Source organism: Calidris pugnax, unplaced genomic scaffold, assembly GCF_001431845.1.
Source record: "Calidris pugnax isolate Ruff unplaced genomic scaffold, ASM143184v1 scaffold70, whole genome shotgun sequence".
Classification (NCBI taxonomy): domain Eukaryota; kingdom Metazoa; phylum Chordata; class Aves; order Charadriiformes; family Scolopacidae; genus Calidris; species Calidris pugnax.
The window spans coordinates 13,785,778-13,805,821 of NW_015090862.1; the positions used below are offsets into that span (position 1 = coordinate 13,785,778).

The window sequence follows — 20,044 nt, forward strand, 5'->3', positions numbered from 1 at the left end:
CCAAGCCCAAGCGGAGGTAATCTTACCGAGGTAACACCAGTACATGGTTGTGAATTGTGACTTTGTGCTTCAATTGTCTTAGCTGCCTTCCCTAGCATTTTGGCTGCACAAAATTATCTTCAGCAATTTCATCTTAAAGCTCACGTTTTACAACACTGATTTACAACACTGATTTCCATTAAAAATGTCTTTTTTTTTTAAAATTGCTTTATTACGTCAACCACATTTGCCAAGGTTTAACAGACTACTTCTTTTTCAGCTGCCTAATTTCAAATTCACCTTTACATATAGCTTAAAAGGAGGCAAAAGGTCATCAGAGCAAGTAAGTGGGATGTGATGCTTAACATCAAGGTTTACACGAATAGACTTTACAGTACCAGCTGAGGGTCAAGAATCGTGAATTTACTCTGCAACACAGGAGAATTAAAGAGGAAAAAGGAGGAAACCTAGCCAAAACTTGGAAATATGTATACTCCTAATTAATACAAGGCTACTAGAAAAAAGCAGATGTGAAGTCAGGCCTTGTTTTAGTCAGAGGAAAAGCCAAAGTCTACAAGAGCCAAACTGAACTGACTCTGTGCAGTGGCAGACACTGAAATACAGCAACGTTACTCCTTCAACATTAATAAAACATGTTGTATACAAAGCATTATTATTTTTTTTTCAGTCCTTGAAACCCCGCCAAGTCATAAGCTTTTTATGGGAACGTTGAAATGGATGTTGATCAGAGCCATACCCATATGAGTTTTAAATTTTACCACCACTTAGAGGCAAGGACTTCCCCCCGCAGTCCCTCACACATCTGCAAATTTGTAATTTTTTGTAAAGTCTGATGAACTACAAGCTCATACACCCCCAGTCTATGAAGATACTGAATTCACTCTTGGATTATGAGCTGAACCCAGGCCTTTAAAGCACTATGAACTCCTCCCACCCCCTAAAATGAAGTTCCTCAAAGGTAAAATTTTAAGTTTTATTTATGAAAAACAGCTACTTGGTAAATGAAATTAGAACACCAGAGGTCACCTCATCACCAACAACACTACATTCTCTTCCCCACCCCTCCCTGTGTTCATCAGCATCTGCTTTTTCCAAGTCCTAAGCTTTATTTTTCAAAAAGTTAACACTGATTCATAAAAATACAATTATTTTGCAAATACAAGGCTGCTGGCATCCAGAAAAGTGCTTGATCATTTTGTCGTTCCATCTAATGTGATAGAGCTTCAACTGAGTAGGAAAACTTCATAAAAACCAAGGGGTTTCTTCCTTTCTAATTAACACAGCAATGAAATTTAACAGCCTGGCATGGAAACTTCTCTCTAGCATTATGTTTTTGGAATTACTCATCTACTCCCACACTCTACAAGACTTTTTATAACATGCTACCTAGTACTTTACCCTTTCCAGTTCAAGGCTTCTATTTGGAGTCCTCTGTATCAAGCCAACTAGGATGGCAAAGATGCCACACCAGAAGACCAAAATACTTGCTATTCTTCCACCTACTCATCCTATGTGTACTCTCTAACTCTGAAATCTGTCTCCACCGCAATATATATTCATTCTATCATTGACACAAATTTAAAAAAGGTATTAATTGAGTGTGCAATGCCATAAATTTAAAATAGAAATGAACAAAAAGAACACAGCCTACATCCAAGTAGGTCTGTCTTTCAGGTCCCTGAGCTGGGAACTTCTGTGTTCTTTGTATACCATCCTGATTTATGTTTACTTAAATAATGACAAATATTAGTTTTAAATTTATAGTCATTGCTTTGTAAGATGTCTCCAATCCTACCAGGATAAAGGGCTTACACTAAACAAAACAGCTTGTTTATACTACTAGTACATCTAATAGGAAATACTTTAAATCCCACATGTTCAAAGCAGGACAAAATTACAGCCTATCTTTCCGCAAAGGGCTGCTATCTCTTGCTACCAAGAGGCCAGAAGGACCACGTGCAGATCACAAGGCCTGAAAGTTCAAGATGAGAGAAGATGGCCTGCAGAACCTCCGAGTCCACCAGAAACGTCACATGCCCACCAGGCCCAGCAAATAAAAATGAAAAGAAAACTAAAAATCCCCTCATGCTTTGGCAGCAGCAAGATGGCTAGAAGATGAGGGAGAATTAAGAAAGGAAAAAGCAAGCCAAGATGCAGACGTACATACGGTCCTGGTTAATGCAAAGCTACTAGAAAAAAGCAGATGTGAAGTTACACCTTGGTTCACACAGGGCAAAAGCGAAGGACTGTACCAGCCACTCCAGCTCGCTCTCGACAACAAGAAATGCTGAAATAAGAGTTTAAAGACAGCAAGTCTACGACCTCAAGCCTTTCATACATTATTTGTGTTGGCTGTCCCACCACTCCCTTATAAAGGGAAGGCCAAACTAAAGATATTTATTCTGTTACTCTTATTATGCATTTGTATCTACAAACACACAGAAGTCAAAGGTTTAGTAACTGTGGAAAGCCCAGCGCTTCAATGAAAGTTGGTTTCCGTTAGACTCGCCTGACTGGGATGTACCAAAATTCAGAGGAAAGTTTTGGGATTGTTATGTTTCAGACAATCTTAAAATGAATTTTAAGATTAAAGCAGATTAGAAGAATTAACCATCTATTCTATAAAAACTTATATCTGTTTCTACTATTGATAGCTACTCAACAAAACCTCTCATGGCACAGCCCACCCCTGTATGGGAGGAGGAGAAGAGGTCACCTCCAGCGTGCAGAGAGACCCAAAGTAGTTAGAGTTGCACAGATGCCACGATTGTAACCCAACAGCCCAAACACATTTCCATCTCAGAATAAAAGAAAATTACATTCAGTAAAGCTGAAAGTGAGTTTTAATGATACCTTACAATAACCACTCACACATGCAAACCAATTGCTGAGTGTGAAAGCAAAGACAGAGCATCACCCTGTCCTTCTCTTGAGTACATAAAAGAAAAAAAAAAAAAAATCACACATTTCTATGGAGTTTCTGTATATCCAGGTCCTGCATTTTGTCTCAATACTGATTCTATACCCTGGAACTATGCCTGTACAAGGGCTAGCACAGCAAAGCTCTGCTCTACGGTTGTTCTTTTGTGCTAACAGCACAAATAGAAATTGCACAAGACAAATACTTAAAATCATGGGTACTTACTGAAATCTCCTCAGCTTGACATGCCCTCTCGCCTAGTGACTGCGCCAACTCTCCCCTCTATCTATAGGCTGAAAAAGCATTTCCCCAATTGGTACACGAATGAGAACAAGTCAGTTTTGAAGGGGAAAGAAGGAGAAAGGCAGCACTCAAAACTCCAGGGACTATTTACGAATAAGCTGAAGCCCTATAAACTTGGCTATTGAAGAAAGATAATCTGCTCTAGCTTATGCCAAGTGGGTCAGACGAAGGAAGAACCTCAGCAATCTTCAAAGTCAAAGCAGATGGGGAAGTGAATAAGTGCCCATGTGAGCAAAGAGGAAACAGGCTTCTGTTCATTTTAGCTTGTTTCAGAGCTTCAGTTTTCTAGACACCATCAAAAATGACAGACCTTTAACTGACATGAGCAGAAGAGCTCACTTCTGTAACCAACTATTAAGAGAACTGCAGAGTAATTACTTGAGACTGCTATTGATGAAAAAAAATAAATAAATTCCTGGTGTCTGCAAACTAAGGATGCTGCTAAACTGGGTAACAGGGAGACAGGTAAAGTGGAGGAAAAGTGCTAAGAGGCAGAGACTGGGAGAAATGTTCTTTGCTTCATAGCTATGAAAAAACTCTTAGGATTCTTTATCATTAGGGCTTCAGTATCAACGATAAGTATATTTATGTAGCTGTAAAGTAGGCTCTGCTTTAGAGCTAATTGTAGCTCTAATCAGAGCATTTAAAAAAAAATAACACATGATCTCGTAAGTAATTTTTTTACCCTTTTTGAAATAAAAAAGCCAGCAGTCCACACATGCCACAGAATGAACATACACTGCATTCCTCAAGAAGCTGAAGCTGACCTCTTGGTCCTTTCTCAGGCTTTACATCGCTAGACGAGATGTGGGCCAAGCCCATTTCCATACCCAGGGATGCATCTCTGTCTCAGGCTAACCTCATCATCCAAGTGGTGAAACCTAAAACCAGCTAATCTCTCCCAGGGCTATGCTTGTGGAACTGGGAATCCCTCCATCTGCCTCAGCAAAATAAAAAGATCACTGCCTGCAAAATAAACAGCACATTAACCACAGAACAATAGCCCCTCCAGTCAATGTGCTTTGTGCCACCCACCAAGGGCTAACAATTTTCTATCAGAACCCTCCCCGTAAAATAAATAAATAAATAAAAAAAATATTTCATACTTTGAAGAAAGAGCTTGTGCAAGTTGACAACACGCAACTTCTGTTGGATCTGTACCAAGGAAGGACTCCCTTCCTCTCTGAATTCCTGGGAGTTTTGCAAGCTTTCTAAAATCAGAAGAAGCACACCCTGAAGGAGCAAAGAAATACAGTTTACCATGTTGCTTTTAACCAGGAACTTTTAAACTGACTGAACTGGGAACAGTGGAAGAAGGAGGATTATTCAGTGCTACAGTTTGCTAGGGAGATACAGAGAGCCAAGGACACGCTGAGGAGATGCTCGTCTTCCAAAAAAAATATTGCTAAGAGAAACAGGCATCCTTCCACCACTTATTTTAGGAGGAGGCTGCTGAAGTGCATCAGCTATTCCACTGGTGTCTCCATGGGTGTGTTTTGCCCAAGACTTCTGCTGGAAGAGCCAGAGCTGCAAAACTTGTAAGAAAAGTCCACAGGAAGAGGCATTGAGGGGTTGCACAACACAACCTCACTCTAGATACACACATCTTTGTTTATGCAAACTCAAGGGATGATCTGATATTCAAGCTGGGTTATCTGGACCATGCACAAGGCAGGAAAAGGTATATAAAGTCTTTCCTTGTTTTTCTCTGTGTGTGCTTAACTACACATCAATAAATTTGCTAAGATGAGAAGTGTGAAGGAGTGGGGAGAGGCTGTGTTATGGGTAAGAACAAGGGGGAGCTTCAAACTGCTTTTTTTCCTATTATCAGTTGTCATCGGAAGCTGAAAAGTTAACTGCCTTGCTTTATGTAACTTTCTACCATGAGAAGTATAGCTTTTAGCAAAAAAGATGGTCATTCTCACAGCAGCTTTAAATGTTTGAAGATGCAAATCAAGGATTCCCCCATATCCCTCTCCCCACTAAATAAATAAATAAAACTCTGGAAAAAAAAAAGTTAAGCTTGAAGGACCACATAAACTTGGATTTGCTACAGTCAGGCCTCTTCTCTGCACTCTGCTATAGGGGAAGGAAAAAAAATAGATGCAAGCTAGCAGAAACTCATATTGGCTTTTTAATAGCATCTCCACAAAAAGGATTTTATTTTTTTCTGTGGACATACATTTGACCTGGGTCAACAGTACAAAGTGGGAAGTTGAAAAGGGATCACCTGATGAAACAGAAACGCCCTCCCCTCCAAACTATATAGCAGGAATTACAGCCAAGCACCCCCACCGCAGCAAACACAGCAAGAGCCTTCTCGAACAGCACACGTTCTGTGTCAGCAAAGCAGCGTTAATACAAAACTCTACTCAAATAAAGGAGTAATGACCCTTCGGAAAGGGTTGAGCTTCATCAGGCTTCCACCGTCCCAAACAAGGACCATCTAAGATATTCACACCACTGCAAAAATATTATTAAATCAAAAGGAGGAAAACAGTGTCAGCCTCATCCACGTTCCCTCGTTGAATAATGACAGTGCTTACTTTTCCAGCATAACGCATTACTGCTCTGGATCCAACTTTAAAGCAGAGTACATGACAGAATTAATTATGTTCTTTCCTCTTAACTACCATTCCTTGGCTTATTTATTAGCTAGGTCTGCATATATTCATAGATGTGTCTAATACACAAAGTTAAAAGGGTTTAAAAGTGCTGCCTAAATAATTCCCTGGTTTGCAGAGTCCTCTCCACTCTCTGGACAGGCAGTGGCATCAATAAATACAGCCTCAGGCTGCAAATTAGTCACTCCTTAAGCTACTGAGCAGCTGAGAGAGACATGGGGGAACCACAAGCGTGCTGTGACGGGCAAGTGTGTCTGAGAGCAACAAGCTGGTGGATCCCAAGCAACAAGTTATCTCAGATGTGTACCACAGATGGCTCTGCTAAGATCTTTGTGTTTTACTAACTGAGAGAAAAGTCTGCCAGCACATCCAGTTTCAGCTTTGTCTTACATTCTGCTCCTGCTTGTGGTTTAGCAAACCGCCAGGGAGACCATCTCTCAGGACTAGGAAGTCCACCTCAGTGGAGCACCTGCAGCTTGGAGGCCACCAGCCCATTCCTGTGCATTTCTGGAAAAGACAAAAGCCACACTACACAAGATACCTTGAGTTCAGTACCTTGGCAAAGGAACAGCAGATTATAGATAAACTCAGACAAACTACCTAAAAGGAAGACTAAAGGGAACCCAAGAGCCTCTCTGGAGTTTTCTATTTTGCTAAAATGAGGTTTTAAAGCTAAAGACCCATTCACTCTCCTTAAGTCATCCCCAAAGAGGGACAGCTGCCAGGGAGCAGCAGTCCAGAGAAGACTTCTGGTCTGACTGGTTCAGTTTTATTTCACTGAGGTCCATCATCTCAAGGGACAGAGGCCAGAAGCTTCCACACTGACCGTCCACTGGAAGGAGATCAAAAGGGAGAGAGGGTGGGTATTGCTATGGACCCAGCAGCAGCAAACACAGAGAGAGAAAAGAAAACCCTTTCACAGGGACTTTACAAAGAACAGCAGCACTTTAATGTTTGTCAGCATAGATGCTATATTCCCGTGTGAATACTGCAGTCGCTGTTTGGCCTTATCCAGGATTACAAACAACATCAAATACATCAAATCAGTTGCATATCTGGGGATGAACTTGTTGCCTTCCATCAGAGATCAATTGAATATTCTCTCCATCGCAGAAAAAGGGAACTACAGTGTATTTATGGCACAGCAGCACGCTTAGCTCTTCCACCCACCATCCAAGCCACCGCTGGGTTGGACTTGGGCTCACAGGAAATCCCTTTGAGTAGGAGGATCCCCTGCTGTCCCCAGCAGCACAGGAACTGGGTTTGCAAAGGTATTTATAAGTAGGAAAGACCATGTGCTTGCAATCAACACTTAGAAACCCTGTTTATCACCGACCAGCTTGAATTTACCATTTTAGAGGTATAGATGGGGTTCAGAAGACAGAAGGGGAATATTACATTTATTGGGGTTCTACCATCTTTTTTGGGCTAAAAAAAACCCAACGAAACAACAAAACATAAAACTCTCAAGCTTCTTATGATTTGCCCTCCATGCCAGAAACTCCTGCCTAGAACTACTGAGGGATGAGAAAGGGATGGAGGAAAAGCAACTGTATCTACAGACCTGGAAGTATTAAGGCTTTGTTTTCCTAATGAGATTATATTAAGTGATACCAACAAAATAAGTTGACTTTCCAGAAAGAAAAACATAAATGCAGAGCATCCCCTGGAAAAAGAAATTTTATATGCAGATGAAAGCTGTATTTCATTATTCTGCACCACGTCCACTTTATTTGATTAAATTAATAAATGAGGTCCTTATGTCATACTACAGGCATTACCCCTACTTTTGTTTACTACATCTTAACCACAGCACACGCAGCACAGCTGGCTGGCAGCTCACAGTTACAACACAACATGCAGAAGAAGTTAAGATAGGGGAAGTGATTCTAAAAAACCCACAAAAAAAAATAAATCTTGCTTCACTTACCTAAGCAAAGTTGTCATTAGAGAAGTTTTCCAGTACTAAAATCCAAGAAAAAAGGCCTAAAAAAAAAAAAAAAAAAAAAGAAAAAGGCAAAGGTTTAGTAAGTAGGATAATACTCTCACTCACTTTTCTGGGGGGGAACATGAAGAGTCAGTGATCTAAAGAAAAAAATAAAATAAAAAAACTCCATCAATTGCATTTCAGATAGTTATTTGTAACAAAAAGGTGCTCCTCAGGCAGCAAACATATCAGAAACAATAGGGCAGATTTTCCACCGCTGTTGCCAGCATTATACCAGTGCAATTCCTCAGATGTCAATCACGCCGGACTGCAATAAAAGTAGTTATCCAGCAGACAAGTCAGGCCTAAGGCAATTAGCTAAGCTGCCCCATTTAGATTTTCAGTCATTTGTCATTCCCGTCGAGCTGCATTATCAGAAAGTCTGGACCAAGTGGTGGGGTGGGAAGCGAGGAGGAGTCACCCATCCCAGGAAGGCTCAAGGTGGCAGGAACCAAAAGTATTGCTTATAAAAAATTATCCAAACCACCCCACGGCTAATTACAAAAGGCTGCAAGGCAGCATGTGCATCGATATTAAGAAAGCTGTGATATACACAGCTTCATTATAGGCATAATAACCCTATAAGTAATATAAGCACAATGCATGTCACTGGCAGAAATGGTATGTGACCACCACAGGTCTCGCCAAAATACCGCTACCGAAAAAAGCACTCAAGGCTTGTAAAGACTCATGAATGCAGACACAAAAAAAAAAAAACCCACCCTCAACCACCCAAACTAACTGAATATGGATGACTGCAAGCCTCCAAATCAAAGAGGGAGTTGATCGCTGTTTAAGAGGAAGAAGTCATTGCTTGTTCCAAGATTAAAAACTTATAATTCTGGCCCCGGCTGAAGCACTATCATTCACTAATCTGGTACAATTTAGTCGGGCTGATCCTCCGCTCAGACAGACAGGCCATTATCAAAAGTTCCTCTATTCATTTCGCTTCCTGTTAGCCAGTGAAAGCCCCTTTTATACGCTCCTCGAGAGGCTGTTAAAACCAGGGAAGACTTTCCGATAGAGAAGATAAGGTAGTTGGATTTATTCATGAGAGGAGGAAGGGAAGCCAAGCCGTACAGGCTGATTACAGCCGCTCCAAAGCTGAAAAGTGGAGCTTTGGAGGAAGGAGGTGGAAGATGATGGATTTCTTACAAATAAGCATTATACCAACAGCATTATCCTTAGAACTAGGCGTTACCTCTCCCCTCACATCCAACTACAAAATTGAGATTTTACTCTTAAGTTGGCATCACTAAATATGCACATGTGGTTGAATAATTCAGAAGTACACAGATGAAGCAGAATGAGATATTTTTGAAAAGACTGAGCAAATAAAATATAAAAAAAAAAGAAAAAAAAGAAACAATACCTAAGACCAAAAGGATAAACAAGCCAGAGTTAGAGGGAAGATGCTGCCTAGAAATGCTCTCCAGATTAAGCCCGTTCATGTATAATTTTAAGGGTCAGATGCTGCTCTTATTGTCGACACGAGCACTCAGACTTCAATGGAGTAGGATGGCGATTTCCACATTATTTAACATGTGTCAGCAATTTTGAACAGTTGCTTTGCAGATTCTTAGAGCTAACCAAGCAAAACCCCACCACCGAGAGCCCAGTATAGTACTTGGCGGATGAAAAGCTGCCTGGAAACTCTATCAAGACTCTGAAAAACATTCCCCCTATTAATATTCAATCTGGTATAGCTAAAATAGCTTTAGAATGTAAGAAGAGAGAAATACAAACAAAAACATATTTCTCAAGCTTAAGAAGGTCGAGCCAAAGCAGCAAAGCTCTACCAAAAGTTAGGGCTAACAATGATGGTTGCAGGGGCAAACCCTGCCTCTTCCTTCCCCTCTCCCAGACTATTCTTCTCTGAATGAATTAGCAAAATAAACAAGAATCAAAACACTCACAGCAGAAAATAGTATGTGGCTTTAAAAGGAAGAAAACAACTCAGCTATACTTCATCATTACTCCATCCGGCGCAAAAACACGTCAAGTCATTAATCGCTTTCCTCTCTGACAATGCTAAATGAGATCAATACAAGGAAAAATAATAAAAAGTTTTTTCAACAGACTATTATATGGACAGGAAGACTTAAATGACAAGGTGGTGCATTTTTGAACAGGCACCAGTTGGAATCAGACAGGGATGGAGTGCAAATCTCTACCAGGCAGGAAGAGGGAATAACCAAACGCAGAATGGTACGAAGACCCAATGGAGATGGTCCACAGGTTGCCACGTGGAGAGTGAAGTATCAAAGATACTCATGTAAATAGGGACAAGGCTGCCAACGGCTGACAAATTACCTCTTGCTTTGCAGAATGCCAACATGCAACCAAAAAGCAAAGAGCTCCAACAAAATCCAGAGCTTATTCTGATTCGGTTTCTCCTTTGACGATATCATTAACTCTATACAAAACTTCAGCGCTTCAGTTTGCTCAACATCATGTAATTTCTTCTCAGTGATCGAGCGGAGAATTAGGGAAGCAGGGGAACAAGAGTCGCTTTCTGTTCTGCTACCAACCAGCCGGCATCTCAGCCACATCACCGGGGACGGAGCTCGGCTGGAACTCGCTCTCCTCGCTTCCTGCTGCAGCCCACAGCTCGCCTGTTGCAATCACCGACTTCAAAGGTAAACTGCAGCAGCAAAGTTGGCAAATGCTCAGATTTAGTGGGTATTTCAGAAAAAGCTGCCAAGTCTCAGATTCCCCCCCACACACACAGTAAATAAGGGTAACGCCACTCACTATCTTCACGCCCACTTTGCAGCCCATCGGCTGAAGAGACAACACACTGTTATAAGTCTACGATGTACAAAAGCAATCGTACCTATTACTTAATTTGCAGTTCAGCAGCCTTAATAAGGCCAAGTTTATCAAAGCGCAAAGGGTGTTTCCTACGGTGGGAATGTCGTAATGGGACAAGACACAGCCTGCTTGTTCTGCACGTTCTGTAAGATCATTGGGTCTTTCTTGTCACAAAACAACTCTTGTTGCACCAACGCTTAATTAAAAACAAGTGAGGAAAGTGCATCTAAACCTTCCCATTTGTTTTCAAGCCTGAGGAACCCACACTCGTCAGTTGCAGCCCATGAACCATTGATACTCACTGCATTGCATGGAGATGAAGAGGCATGGACTAGATGTTCCTCAGTCAACTCTTTTCAACTTGATAAAGACCCAACTGCACCAGGTGCTACAGCTGATGTGAGGGAGCCAGACTAAGTCTGGACAGTCTTCCTCTCCAAATTTACACACCACAAGAAAACAACACCACCAGGCCAGTGTCCACTGTTACGGAGTTGGATGCAACTAATTTTGTTCAGTTAAAATATGACTTCACACACATGACAGTTTCAGGAAAGCCAAAGAAGAACAGGTTTACTTGGCTCTTACATTTCACTGCTCATCTTCTGCAAATTCAAGGTTGCTTGTTGTGATGATGCTAGGGTTTGGGGTTTGTGGGGTTTGTTGCTTGCCTTTGGGTTTTGTTTTTTTTTTTTTTTTACAACCCCAAAACCCAAAAGTTCCTGCTTCTAAAGACCATGTTAGGTTTTTCCCCCTCCTTCACAGTCCTGGCTTTGCATACACAGATGCCTAGTTTCTAGCCTTCATACTGTTAGACGCTACACTTGGAATAGCTGTGACTGAAGGCAGTGGAAGATTTCAATAGTAGTTTCTTTGTCACTCCAAGAATCTGCTTCACAACACAAGCCTGCAATTCCAGATTTCTGCATACATCGTGAGGGGCAAGTGGCACGGACGCTTAGCAGCGGCTGGACTTCAGCACGTTCTGCAGTAGCCCCACTTAGTTAAAGAAGGTTCTATCGGAGCTCGGAGATGAAAATTGGAAAAGAAATTTAAAAAAATAAATAAATAAATCAGAGAGTAAAGCCCATAGATGCAATTCAAACCTTGCAAACTCCCGATGTTTTGAAAGAGCATGGGTTTTCCATCTCATCCTCTGAAGGAAGCTGCAGCACATGCTCAGCGGTGCCAGAGAGACGAGAGGGCTGCCAGAGCATGCACAGGAGAAGGTTTGTGTGCAAACAGAATAAACAGCCTCTACTAAATTCTTGTAACCAATTAAGCAACAATTCTCCACTGAGAATACAGCATTGCCCAGCTGCTTACCTAATCCTCAACCCCTGCTTCTTGAGCTGGCTTTCAATGTTTAAGTCTTCTCTTCAGGAGCAAAAGACGAATGCATGCCGATTCTCTAGACATCCTTATTAAAAGGCAAATAAAAGCCCTCCAAAGATTGTCAGTACTCAAAAGTGACTTTAATACTAATGAGCTTTTACCACCAAGCCTGCAAACATTAATACACGTGAGCAGCCATGCTAAATCCGCCCAAATTACCTATCTGCAAGGCTCTCCTCCAGCCTGAACTGGACTTCAAGCCAAGGGAAGACTAAACCTGAAAGATGACTATGGACTTCTGTGGTCTCCATCCTCATGTTAAGCGTGACGCTAAGCAGATGCTGCTTCCTCTCATGTAAAGGAGAAAGAAAAAAAAATAATCAGAAATAGCACTTATCTGAAAAAAGCAAATATTTTAAAATAAGAACTGCTACTGTTCGTAGAATAGCCTGGAAAAGAGATACATCTGAAATCCCTTTAAATTTATGTATTCAGTTTTTAAACTGCATACGAGTCAATCTGACAAACGAGCTTAGTTAGACTTGCTCAAACGAAGCTGAGGGTCCTGTCCCCCACCCTCTTCCTAAGTAAGCGAGCACAACTTTCTGGCATAGACACTAGTGTGTGAGATTTTAACATTCCCCTTTCCATAAACAGTCATACATCAAGCTCTAAAAATTTGCTTCACAGAAACATTTGCGCTAGTAAAACTCAATTATTCTAATATTTGTATGACACATGCAGGAGGGGTGCATAAAAAAAGGTTATGGTGAGCTCATTTAAGAATTTAAACAAGTACTTGATAAAAAAGTTTTTGAATTATTCACTCAGCTCCACTATTAAATCAGGCTTCCAAAGCAGTCTTTAAACAATAGCACAGAAGACACTGTATTTACAACAAAAAGGCAGTATTGAAGCTATTGATCTGTCTCACAGTGCAAGTCATTCATAATTACAGTGGTAAATGCACACAGGCACGGTATCGTGCAGTGGTTCACAATCCTGCCAAATTAGCCAAACACTTTCAATATTTATACTAATATTCCTCTCTGGAGAGGCAGTGCCTTTCTGTCTAAATATCCTGAGTACGGCTTTTTATGCTGCAAAAGAACCATTTCTTCAAGAAACATCCAAAGTTGAGAGGAGTGCTCAAGAACAGTACTAAGCAAGATTGAGACAAACAGGTCTATGTATTTGTTTGTTTTTATATCACCCCACGTGGGCTGCCACACAAGTATTTCCCTATGCCCCCCAAAGCTTCAGAACCAAGTTGCACTGAAGACACCACTATGGATCTCGGTTACAAACTTCCACACTAAGCTGATGTACAGAACAGCAATTTTCTGCAGAAACTACTTCTCCTTGCAGTACCAATTTATTTTTTTTTCCCCCCAAACCTCAGATTCCTACTTGGAATAATGACCATCTCTATGGGGAGGAAAAGCAGGGGACTTTGAAGGGATGACAGGAGTGGTGCTCCACTTCTCTGGTACACACATCCTCTTGCCGCCTGCTTCCTTTCTCCCCATCCCTTCTTCTCCTGCATCACAGGCTGCTCTTGGTAGTTCAGCTCCATGAACCTGAGCCAAGGTTTCCTCTCAAAATAACTACTCCGTGACCATTTCAGCTACGAGCATCACCCACAGAAGCATTCCTGTTTGCATATCGTCTTCTCTCCTGCATCACTCTGTTCCCAAATAAACTCATGGGCTGGTAATACAAGGTCATAAAGTTGGGGAAAAAAAAAAAACAAACCAGGATACCCTCCTATTGCATCCAGCCATGCTCCCAGAGCAAGGGCAGGATGAGGCAGTCTCCCAGTACAGCTGGTTTCAGGCATTTCTGACAGCATCACTTTAATGACAGTATTTCATTTCCTTCAGCCATCTCATTGAGAGTGCTCAAGTTAAGTATTAATGAAGTGTTTTAACACTCTCACTGTCTGGAGGAGACGTGGGGCATCACCAAACCAGCTGCTCCCTTCATCAACACAACCAAGAACAGGGTTTTTTTGGACCATAGGAGCAAAGGACAGGTTTGGGGGCCAAGCACGAGCCAAAAGTACCATATTAACAAATACCACTGAGCCCGGGGACAACAGCAGGAGCCTGAAGAGCAGAACCAGCAGCACATCGATCTAAGACCCCCATAACCCATCCAAAAAAAAAAAAAAAAAAAAAAAAAAAAAAAAAAAAAAAAGGAACCATTCTGAAGAGAAGGGGATTTAGGTGTTTTTGTTTTGCTGTTACAAAGCCAAGCCAGAACATCAGTGCCACCCACAACACACCTCCGGAAGCTTGTGGGGTTTTTTTAACCCCTTAAATTCAACTTTGCTGCTGTACTTTCCTTCAAACCTACACCCCACCTCCTCATCCACCAGTTCTTACAAACCTACCTATTTGAAGCACTGGTTTTCCTGACACTGGGTAAGACTAAACACCTGCATCACTGCAAATGTAATTATGGCAAAATACCACGGCTATTTGTAGACTTCCTGTTCATCAAATAATATTAGTGTACCTTTGCCTTGAGCAATTATTTACAGAGCTGGAAATCCTGAAGAGACACTAGAGAGATGGCAGAAGCAACCCCCCGCTCCGTTACGCAATGATGCTTTGTATTAGGTTTTGGAATGACTCAGAAGGGAAAATAAAATCATCAGAATAATTCTTTGCAAATCTGCCCAATGAAAAGGAGAAAAAAAATTTAATTCAGTTAAAACTCTGCATTAGCTTCCTCCAATCGAGACGGAGGCATTTTACACTTCAACTGAATTGGCAGCTCAAATTCTACTTCAGGCTCCAACGCAGGCTTTAAGTCAAATTCCTAAGCAGAGTAAAATCCTTATTAGTCTGTCTTCACTGTAATTTTAATCTTGGTAAATTCTGAGTATGTAATTTATGTTAAGAATAACCCACTTCTTTCAGAACTGGATATACTGCATTCAGAATTGTTCTCTGGCTAGCACAGTTAAGATTTCCCTTAGAGAAATAATTTTTCATGTATTGACAGCAAAATAAAAATCACTGAAAGTTTTAAAAATGTGCAAAAGCATTTTCATAAAGTCATCACAGACAGTTGTTTTAAATCACTTAATATATTCCTAACCCATCAAAACTGGCCATGCAGTCTCACTTTAAACGGATGCTATTTTTGACATGTTTTAAAAACTGATTCTTTCTCTTTGACCATGCACACACAAGAGGTGGGAAAAGAGAGGAAAATGATTAATATTTCTAACTTTAAAAAGAAAAAAAAAAAAAAGAGCATCCCATTCCCTATCCCCTCCATTTTTCCCAATTTATGATTAAAATTGCAAGCAAAAAAGTAAAAGGAAAACACCTTGTAAAGACAATGTGTCAATTTTGAGTTCCACCAATGTGACAAAATTCATAACAATTTTTCTAGTTGAAATAAAAAAAAAAAAAAAAAAAGATTTTAAAGCCTCATCTAAAGTTTACAAAGTCTTCAGTGGAGTCAAAACAGTCAACGCTGCCACACACAACACCGACCCACATCAGCACAAGAGCAGAATTTCCATCCTGTAGCCGACCTAAAGCCCTGAAGCCCAGGTTACTATCTCTCCCAATCATGAAATGTTCATTACGTGTTTCCTGCATTATTTGCATGGTTTCTTAGGTTATGGGGCTGTGTTTTAGTTTTTGTTTGGGTGTTTTGGATTTTTTTCTTTTAAATACCCACTTAGTAAAAAGCTGCTGAGATCTCCCTCTCAAGCTTAAGAAAAAACCCCTAGTGATTATGAGGGTGGTTTCCCACCTTCCCTTCTGCACTCACTGGTGCTGTTTCGGGTCCTTCCCTTCTCTCCAACTAAAAGCAGTTCAACTTTTATCACCCGTCTCCAAGCCTGCAAACCAACACGTCCTTTGGAGCAAAGCTTACACCCTGCCAGAGCCGATTTGTATAATCTCAATAGGAGAGACGGGGAATATTTATGTATTTGCCAAGCGAGGGGCTGGGATTTGAGTGAAATCCAAGCGAGATGCACCAGGAGAAGAGCCGGACTCTGCCACGAGATCAGGTCCCTCCTGCTCCAGGTCTTGCACAGGCTGGCACAAGAACACCAGCTATTTTAACGTCTTGAGCTAAAATCCTCACAAAAGGGAGGAAAAAAAAAATAATTACACATTTTAGCCTCTAGATTTTCCTCCATTTTGTGCGGCGTACACGTGCAAAAGTTAAGGAGAGGTTTTCCAGGACTCGGCTGCACGTACGGCCCCGCACGGAGCCGTGCTGGAAGCGGGCAGCTGTGCGAGGGAAGCGAACTGGAGAGGACTGGGACAGATGTTTCCATTCACAAACACTGCCAAGGAGCCGGGAATGCCGAGTTCACTACCTTGGCGTTATTTACATTTCACAACATCCAGTAATAACCATGCCACAAGCAGGTTTTTTTTAAAAAAAAAAAAAAAGAAAAAGGAAGATACATGCAGCAGGGGAGCATTTCACCACCATCACCTTCATTAAGGGGGTAAAAATGAAATGCTTTTTTTACTCCAATTCTGAAACTTTGCCCTTGGTTTATTTGTCTCATCCAAACGGGACAGCAGCATCCCAAGCCCTCGTCAGCTCACAGGATGGCCTTGAGCTAATTACCTGCCATTGCCATTTTGCAAGTGGTTGTGAGCGTACGCTTGCTTCTAGGGCATCAGGAATGGGTAACTGTGCTGGCTCTGTACCACCTGAACCTTCTCCTTCCCTTTCCCAGAATAAACCTATTTCTTATCTAACACAGAGGATGGCTTCTCCTTTAGCAACCGTGCCACAAACCAAACACTCCGAAGACCAAATCTGGTGCTCTCGGCTCAAAAAATAGCTTTACAAACGGTTGGGAGGGTGCATTTCAGAGGTATTTGTCCAAACCTCAATCCTGAGACCCAACAGGTTTGAGAATTAGCTGCCAGAGCCAGTCTGGCAACTAGAACAGCTACTCCAAGCGCGGTCCCATCCACCCGAAAGCACTGGAGCGTTATACACCGACCGCACGAAACAATGCGCTCGCCTGTCCCGAGGTGCTCCCTGAGGGAAGAGATAGGAAGGGTGATGGGAAAAGTATTTTTTCACACCAGCTTTACCATCCACAAAGTCCTTTCGGAGCCCACAGCGGCGGTACAGAGAAATGAAGAGGTCAATATAACCCATTTCTATTAAAGTCAGTACTTGCTTGAGCTTTTAAAGGGGTTTGGTACTTCAAATATTTAAGTTACATACCCTGGATCGTTGTTCCTTTTAAAGCATGATGCTGGGGAACATGGCTCAGATGGGGAAACTCTACTGCGAGCGAGGGCAAGGCTCCCCTCCTGCCACCACCACAACGGGACACCTTCCTGCCCCAAGTCAACCAGACACTAATGCTATTTATGGATCCTGTTGCAGAACCAGACAGGCTTCCTAGCCACTATTCATCAACGTGTAAATAGGTTTTATTTCATGGCAGGGAGAACAGATCCAAAAGAAAAAAAAAAAAAAAAAAAAAAAAAAAAAAGCTCCTCCTGCCCCTCCATTTATTACTGGAGATAATAACACCCCTTCTCTGAAGGAGTTGGGAGGAGGAATCAGTTGGCTATTTTAAGGTAACCAGGTCCCATTATGCCATATCTGGAGGTAGTTTTCAAAAAAAAAAAAAAAAAAAAAAAAAGAAAAAAAAAGAGTCCTAAAGTTCTGCCTTACTTCTTAAATATATATTTGAAGGGTAGTTGGAAAATCAACATAGAAGGGTAGTAAGTGCAAATAAAGGCTGATCACAACTTCCTCTGGAGACCACATTATTTACAAAACAAAACAATGTCAATTTCAAAGCAGTTCATAAAGGACTATTAGAGGAAACCAAATATCCATGGAAGAGAAGGCCAGCTGATGTAGCAAGGGCCAGACCTCCAGAAGAACATTATCTCCATCACTCCCCGACACCCAGAAGAAAGGCAGGGAACAAAACCATGGAACCTTCCTTACTTCACAGAATGAAAAAAAAAAAAAAAAAAGACTAGTTTCCAGACACTCAAAGCTGGACAACATTCACCATCACTACTTTTAAAGATGACCACGGCAGAGTCCACTGACGTGCCCTGCTAACTCTTTGGGGTTTTAGTGGGAAGTATAACTTTGTTCTTACGAACATTTTCATAGAAGCACCTTTGCATTTAAAATGCCAACTGTAAATGCATCTGCTATTCAGATAAAGCACCCACAAGCACGCAATTTGATATGTAAGAAGTTTTACAAAGCTTTCACAAAGCCCAAGGACATTTGGAAGGGTAGATGCAAGTTTAGAATGAGTCTTAGCATATCATCAGCAAAAAACAATTCTATTCTTAGATATCTCCCTTTGGTGTTTCCTATGATCTTCCTTTTTTTTTTTCTCCTACTCCTTTGAGAAAGTAAGTTGTTTGGTTATTAGAATAAAAAAAAAAAAATAATGGAAGAACCTGTTCTGCAAGGCATACGAACAAAGCAGTATCTTCCAAAAAAAGAAAAGCTCATTCAAAAGTATGTAAATATTAGGGCTGGTAACACAAACAATAAAACCACGGGAAACACAAGAAATTAAGAATAGATCAGGACTTATTCAATTTCCTGGCTGCTGGATATATAAGCACTTTTCTGGATTGGATGTATCAGACAAAGTTTAGTTTCTGAAGGTATCAGGGAGTTGACACAGATAATTTAAGAGAGAGAAAAAAAAAAAATTATGTCTTTCCTGATTCTGCCTGTGCTCCTTCACAGGCAACGAGACCAGGACTGACCCATCACGGTGCTGGGGCTCAGCATCCTGCACTAAGCAGTGAATTACAGTTTGCTAAGTTCAAGGAGAAGTTAGCAAAGAGGGTTAGTCCTGTATCTTCAGACAACACTGCCCAGGACACATCCATAAGTCTGCTCTTGAATGAGGAATGGCTTGCTAACCCCAAAGCTGAGCGAGAAGCAGAGGTGACAATTAGTTCCCAACATGCAGGGTGGTCCATGGCATCACCACCCTGCAACTCTCCCTGGCTGGAAGGCACACATCCAGAGCTCATCAGTGCATTCCCCAGCTCGGGCGTATTCCCAAATTCCCAGTTGCTGCTAGGCTCTCATCTAGCACCATCCCAACAGTTCTTTCTCTCCCCTCCATCACGGCAATTTTTTTTTTTTTTAATTTTATTTTTTTTTGCCAACTGGCCAGAAGTGACAAGGTCCCAACTAGACAGAGTTTTACATCTCTGGTGTGGGGGTCCAAAGCGCTGCTCGGCTGAGCATCACGGCCACATTCACACAACCCCCCCAGCTCCCCATTCCAACTTCCATCAAATGCTAAACCAAGTCACCCCCCTCATCCTCCAGTCATCCAGTGGCTCAGATCCAGCCTTATCTAAGAATCAAAAAAAAAAAAAAAAAACTACCCTACAGAGAAAACAATTTGTCTCCTTCAATGCAAACACCAAGCAATGCATCACTCCTGAAAATAAAGTTTAACAAAAGTTAAAGCATGCTTCCTCTAAAAGGGCCTTCTCTTGCCACCAAAATATCACCAGCCCAAGGCATTAATACACACAAGTATTTATAAAAATAGTGTTATTCTTTTTAAATTAATATCAAAAGCACTGATGAGATTAGGTTTTAGTAAAAACTGGCAAAGATTTTACAAAGTAGTTCCTGGAGAGGTGAAAAAAAAAATTAAGACTCTCCTAAGCAGAGCATTAAAAAGCTCTAAGTTTACACTCACTTGATACCTTTCATCATTTTTAGGCATTTCAGATGTTCAATCTTTTTCTGTAATGCAATTGTACAGTAACTGTATGACTGCCATTTATCTGCCATCTCACAGCATTAATTGACACAGCAGAGGGGATGGGTCACGCAAACAACCCAGTAAAGAAAGGCTAAAAAAAGCACACTCGTGTTTTGTCATTTCAGGACGATGTATACATTTTCAAGCACTTTGCCACAAGTCCTCCACCCTCCTCAAGTAGTTTTGAATTTTCATTTCAAAACTTGCTCTCCTCTTACTGAAGTGTTTTCCTTTTACACGCCCGCTGTTGCTGGGATGGGATCTCTTATTAGCCT

The 20,044-nt window shown here is 41.3% G+C and overlaps 1 protein-coding gene across 1 annotated transcript in view; it reads right to left on the bottom strand.

The window, feature by feature from the left end:
• The window catches only part of LOC106889493 (A-kinase anchor protein 13-like), a 113,793-nt gene that overhangs the window by 86,911 nt on the left and 6,838 nt on the right, over positions 1-20,044 (bottom strand). Inside the window, exon 2 of the mRNA XM_014944572.1 lies at positions 7,778-7,833. The gene's annotated coding sequence lies outside the window, so the exon portion shown is untranslated. The remainder of the gene's footprint in view (positions 1-7,777; positions 7,834-20,044) is intronic.